This window comes from Urocitellus parryii, chromosome 11, assembly GCF_045843805.1.
Source record: "Urocitellus parryii isolate mUroPar1 chromosome 11, mUroPar1.hap1, whole genome shotgun sequence".
Taxonomy (NCBI): domain Eukaryota; kingdom Metazoa; phylum Chordata; class Mammalia; order Rodentia; family Sciuridae; genus Urocitellus; species Urocitellus parryii.
In genome coordinates, this window is record NC_135541.1 from 97,790,649 (window position 1) to 97,796,110 (window position 5,462).

The window sequence follows — 5,462 nt, forward strand, 5'->3', positions numbered from 1 at the left end:
ATAGCATTATTGAAAGGTGGTGGGAACAATAAAAGACAGTACACAGTTGGCCCCAGAATGGATATATTTTTAGTCCTCAGCCTCTTTCTTCCTCTCTCTCTCTCTCTCTCCCTCTCTCAGGCATCTTTGCTGTCACATTGACTTTCAGCTTCCTAGCCATCATGGAGTGAGATTTGTTTGGCCTTGCCCTTCTGCCATAATATTCTGCCTTGCCTCAGGCCACAAACAAGGGCAGCAACTAATTTTGGTGCATAACACATGAACCAAAATAATTTTCTCCTTTAAGTGATTTTGTTAAGTATTTTGTCTCAGTGATGAAAAGATGACTAAGATAAAGAAAAATTATATATATATATATATATATATATATATATATATATATATATATATATCATGCTGAGCAAAAGATTATTCATGCTCCAGGTAGGAGAGAGTGCAAAGGCTCATGATTCCACATTCTATTCAGAATGATGTACAGTTGAAAACTTATGATTTGTTTATTTCTGTAATCTTAATGTCCTCCCATGCCAGAGATTATATCAACTTTTAGAATCCTTTTTTTTCAGAAGCAGTTTTTCTTTGCAGTCCTAAGATTCTTCCTCCCACAATTGTATTGGAAAGCTTTATCCATTAAAATATACAGCACTGAGGGGATCCAACATGGCGGCAGGCACAGAGAGTCAAGTCTCTCACCTCTTCAGCTGCGCGGGAATAGGGAGTCATAAACCGTCTAAATGCTGTTTGCTCAGGATCACTAGGCAATGCTGAGCTGACGTGGATCTGGGGCGAACAGTCTGGGCCTTTCAGAACACACACTGAGCCCAGATTGGCTGAATTCAAGCTCCCGTTTGCCTGCATCTCGCAGACAAACCACGGTGACTCAGCACTAAACTATCCTGCTGAAACAACTGGTCAGCTCTTCTGAACCTGCAGAGGTTAATACCAACCGAGCCTTCATAGGCAGTGACCACAGGATTGAGACGGGGCTTGGGAGAGCCAGTCAAGATCCACCCATTGCATTGGTCACACGGCAAAGGGAACGAAGTGATGCCATTTGCATGGGATACCACCATGGCAGAGAACTGACATCACCAGAATGTGGCGGTGGAGGAGATAACTTCATTGTAACCGGCTGTGACAGGTATGTAAGCCCCTAGCCCTCCTTCTCCACACAGAGGGGAAACCCAGCTGGAGGAGAGCACCTCCCAGCTCTCCAGTGAGCGTGATAGTCATACCAAGGGAATCAGGAGTGGCGCAGGACCCGCAGCACGGAACCCCAGGGTACTGCTCCCACCAGTGCTGACAACTGAGGTCTCTGGCACCAGCTCCCAGGGGCATGGCTACCAGAGAGCAAGCAAAATTCGCTGAGGGTTCTCAGTCCCAAACTCCACAAACTTAGGGTCTGAGGGAATGGCAAACAGGGAGAGTGTGCCCAGTCGTTCAAGAAAATAGGGCTCCCGAGAGCAGCAGACCAGGTGTGTAGCCAGTATTGTGGTGAGTGTCACTGGTGAGCAGGGCCTGGCTTGAGGAAAAGTTGGGAAGTGACTAGACACAAAAGAAGGCCCTAGGCACTCAGAATTGGAGAACCGCCCAGTCTGGGAGGAAGAGCTGCTGCACAGTGATTGGTTCCTGTGTACTGAGAGGAGAAGCTTGGCCTAGTGGGCACAGCTCCACCTACTGGAAGAGAAGTTAATCAAACTCTAAGACTGCATTTATAAAATTTTTGTTTTTTTTTTCATTTTCATTTTTTAAATTTTTTTTAAAATTTTTTAAAATATTTTGTATTATTTTTTAATTAATTTTTTACTTTTTTAATTATTTTTTTTAATTTTTCTTTTTTTATTTTCTATTTTTTTTCTTTTGTCTTTTCATTTCTTTTCAATTTTCTTAATTCCCCTTCCTTGAATTCTACCTGCTTACTCTCATTTTCTTTAGTGACTTCTTCCCTTCCCTTCTAATACCTTTCTTCCCAAACATCAAATAAATTTATAGGAGTAAACAGTAACTCAGCAGTCAAACAGAACAAGAAGTAACATGGGCAGCATGAAAAAGCAAGGAAGAAAAGGAGTACAAACAATACAGGACAGCCTAATTATTCAGGAGGACCTAGAGGCGTCAGAAAAATGGTCAAATAAAGAACTCAAGGAATACCTTAGACAGATGGAATGGAACCTTAAAGAGGATATGAGACAGCAAATTCAAACAGTGAAAGAACACATTGAAAATGAATTACATGAACAGATAAAAGAAGCAAATAAGCATCTTTATCAGGAGATAGAGATTATAAAAAAATCAAAAAATAATTCTAGAAATGCAGGAAACTATAAAACAATTTAAAAACTCAAATGAGAGTATCCCTAACAGAGTGGAGCAAGTAGAAGACAGAACGTCAGAAAATGAAGAGAAAATATATCATCTTGAAAAGAGTCTAGCCAACTCAGAAAGGCTGGTAAAAAATCACAAGAGAAACATCCAAGAGATATGGGATAGCATGAAAAAAACAAACTTAAGAGTCATCAGGATAGAGGAAGATATAAAGTTTCAAACCAAGGGAAAGAGCAAACTGCTGAATGAAATAATTATAGAAAACTTTCCAGAAATAAAAAAGGAAACGGATATACAAATTGTAGATGCATACAGGACACCGAGCATACAAAATCACAGTAGAACAAGGCCAAGACACATTGTTATGAAGATATCCAATATACAGAACAAAGAGAAAATATTAAAAGCTACAAGAGAAAGGAGGCTGATTACATTCAGGGGTAAACCAAAAAGGTTAACAACAGATTTTTTATCACAGACTCTGAAAGCAAGAAGATCCTGGAACAATGTATTTAAAACACTGAAAGACAATCAATGCCAGCCAAGAATTTTGTATCCAGCAAAATTAAACTTCAGGTAAGACAATGAAATAAAAATCTTTCATTATAAACAAAAGTTAATAGTATTTGCAGCCAGAAAAACAGCATTGCAAAGCATCTTGTGCAAAACACTACACGAGGAAGAAATGAAAAACAATAATCAAAACCAACAGTGGGAAGTACCTCAGTAAGACAGAGGGTGGGGGGAAAGGTAACCATTGAGAAACAAACTAAATTTAAAAAAAAGATAAGTAATCAAACATGGCTGGAAGTACAAACTATATATCAATTGTAACTCTAAACATTAATGGCTTAAACTCTCCAATAGAGTGACATAGGCTGGTAACATGGATTAAAAAAAACAAATCCAACAATATGCTGCCTCCAGGAGACACATCTGATTGGAAAAAAACATACACAGGCTGAAGGTGAAAGGTTGGGATAAAAATATACCACACAGATGGTCCTCATAAGCAGGGTGGGCATCCTCATATAGAATAAAATCAACTTCAAGACTAAGTTAATCAAAAGGGATAAGGAAGAACATTATATACTGTTAAAAGGAACCATTCACTAACAAGACATAACAATTAACAATATTTATGCACCAAATAATGGTGCTATGACATTCATAAAACAAACTCTCTTCAAGTTCAAGAATCAAATAGACCACAACACAATAAATTATGGGTGACTTCAATACACCTCTCTCACCATTGGACAGATCCTCCAAACAAAAGTTGAATAAAAAAAACTATAGAACTCAATATCACAATCAATAATGAAGACTTAACTGACATATATAGAATATATCAACCATCATTAATTGGATATACTTTTTTCTCAGCAGCACATGGATCCTTCTCAAAAATAGACCATATATTATGCCATAGGGCAACCTTCAGTAAATATAAAGGTGTGGAGATAAAACCATGCATTTTATCTGTTCATAATGGAGTGAAACTGGAAATCAATGATAAAAGAAGAAAGAAAAAATCCTACATCACATGGAAAATGAACAATATGTTAATGAATGGTCAATGGGTTACAGAAGACATAAAGGAGGAAATCAAAAAATTCTTAGAGATAAATGAAAATACAGAAACAACATATCAGAAACTATGGGGCACAATGAAAGCAGTTTTAAGAGGGAAATTCATCGCCTGGAGGTTATTCCTCAAAAAAAGAAAAAAAACAACAAATAAATGAGCTCACACTTCATCTCAATGCCCCAGAAAAGGAAGAGCAAAACAACCGCAAATGTAGCAAAAGGCAAGAAATAATTAAAATCAGAGCAGAAATCAAGAAAATTGAAACAACAGAAACTATTGAAATAATTGACAAAAGTAAAAGTTGGTTCTTCAAAAAAATAAATAAGATAGACAGACCCTTAGCCATCCTAACAAAGAACAGAAGAGAGAGAACTCAAATTATTAACATACTGGATTCAAAAGACAATATCACAACAGATACTACAGAAATACAGAAGATAATTAGGAATTATTTTGAAAACCTATATTCCAATAAAATTGAAGATAGTGAAGACATCGATAAATTTCTTAAGTTATATGATTTGCCCAGACTCAGTCAGGAGGATACACACAATTTGAACAGACCAATATCAATGGATTAAATGGAAGATGCAATCAAGAGACTACCAACCAAGAAAAGCCCAGGACCAGATGGGTATACAGCTGAGTTTTACAAAACCTTTAAAGAAGAATTAAAACCAATACTTTTCAAGTTATTACAGGAAATAGAAAAAGAGGGAGCTCTTCCAAATTCATTCTATGAGGCCAACATCACGCTGAATCCGAAACCAGACAAAGACACCTCAAAGAAAGAAAACTACAGACCGATATCTCTAATGAACCTAGATGCCAAAATCCTCAATAAAATTCTGGCAAATCCAATACAAAAACATATCAAAAAAATTGTGCACCATGATCAAGTAGGATTCATCCCTGGGATGCAAGGCTGGTTCAATATGCAGAAATCAATAAATGTTATTCACCACATCAATAGTCTTAAAGATAAGAACCATATGATCATCTCGATAGACGCAGAAAAAGCATTCAACAAAGTACAGCATCCCTTTATGTTCAAAACATTAGAAAAACTAGGGATAACAGGAACTTACCTCAACATTGTAAAATCTATCTATGCTAAGCCTCAGGCTAGCATCATTCTGAATGGAGAAAAATTGAAGGCATTACCTCTAAAATCTGGAACAAGACAGCGATGCCCTCTATCACCACTTCTATTCAATATAGTTCTCGAAACACTGGCCAGAGCAATTAGACAGACGAAAGAAATTAAAGGCATAAAAATAGGAAAAGAAGAACTTAAATTATCACTATTTGCGAATGACATGATCTTATACCTTGAAGACCCAAAATGGTCTACAAAGAAACTACTAGATCTAATAAATGAATTCAGCAAAGTGGCAGGTTATAAAATCAACACGCATAAATCAAAGGCATTTCTATATATCAGCGACAAATCTTCTGAAATGGAAATGAGGAAAAACACGTCATTCACAAAATCCTCAAAAAAAAAAAAATACTTGGGAAACAACCTAACAAAAGAGGTGAAAAA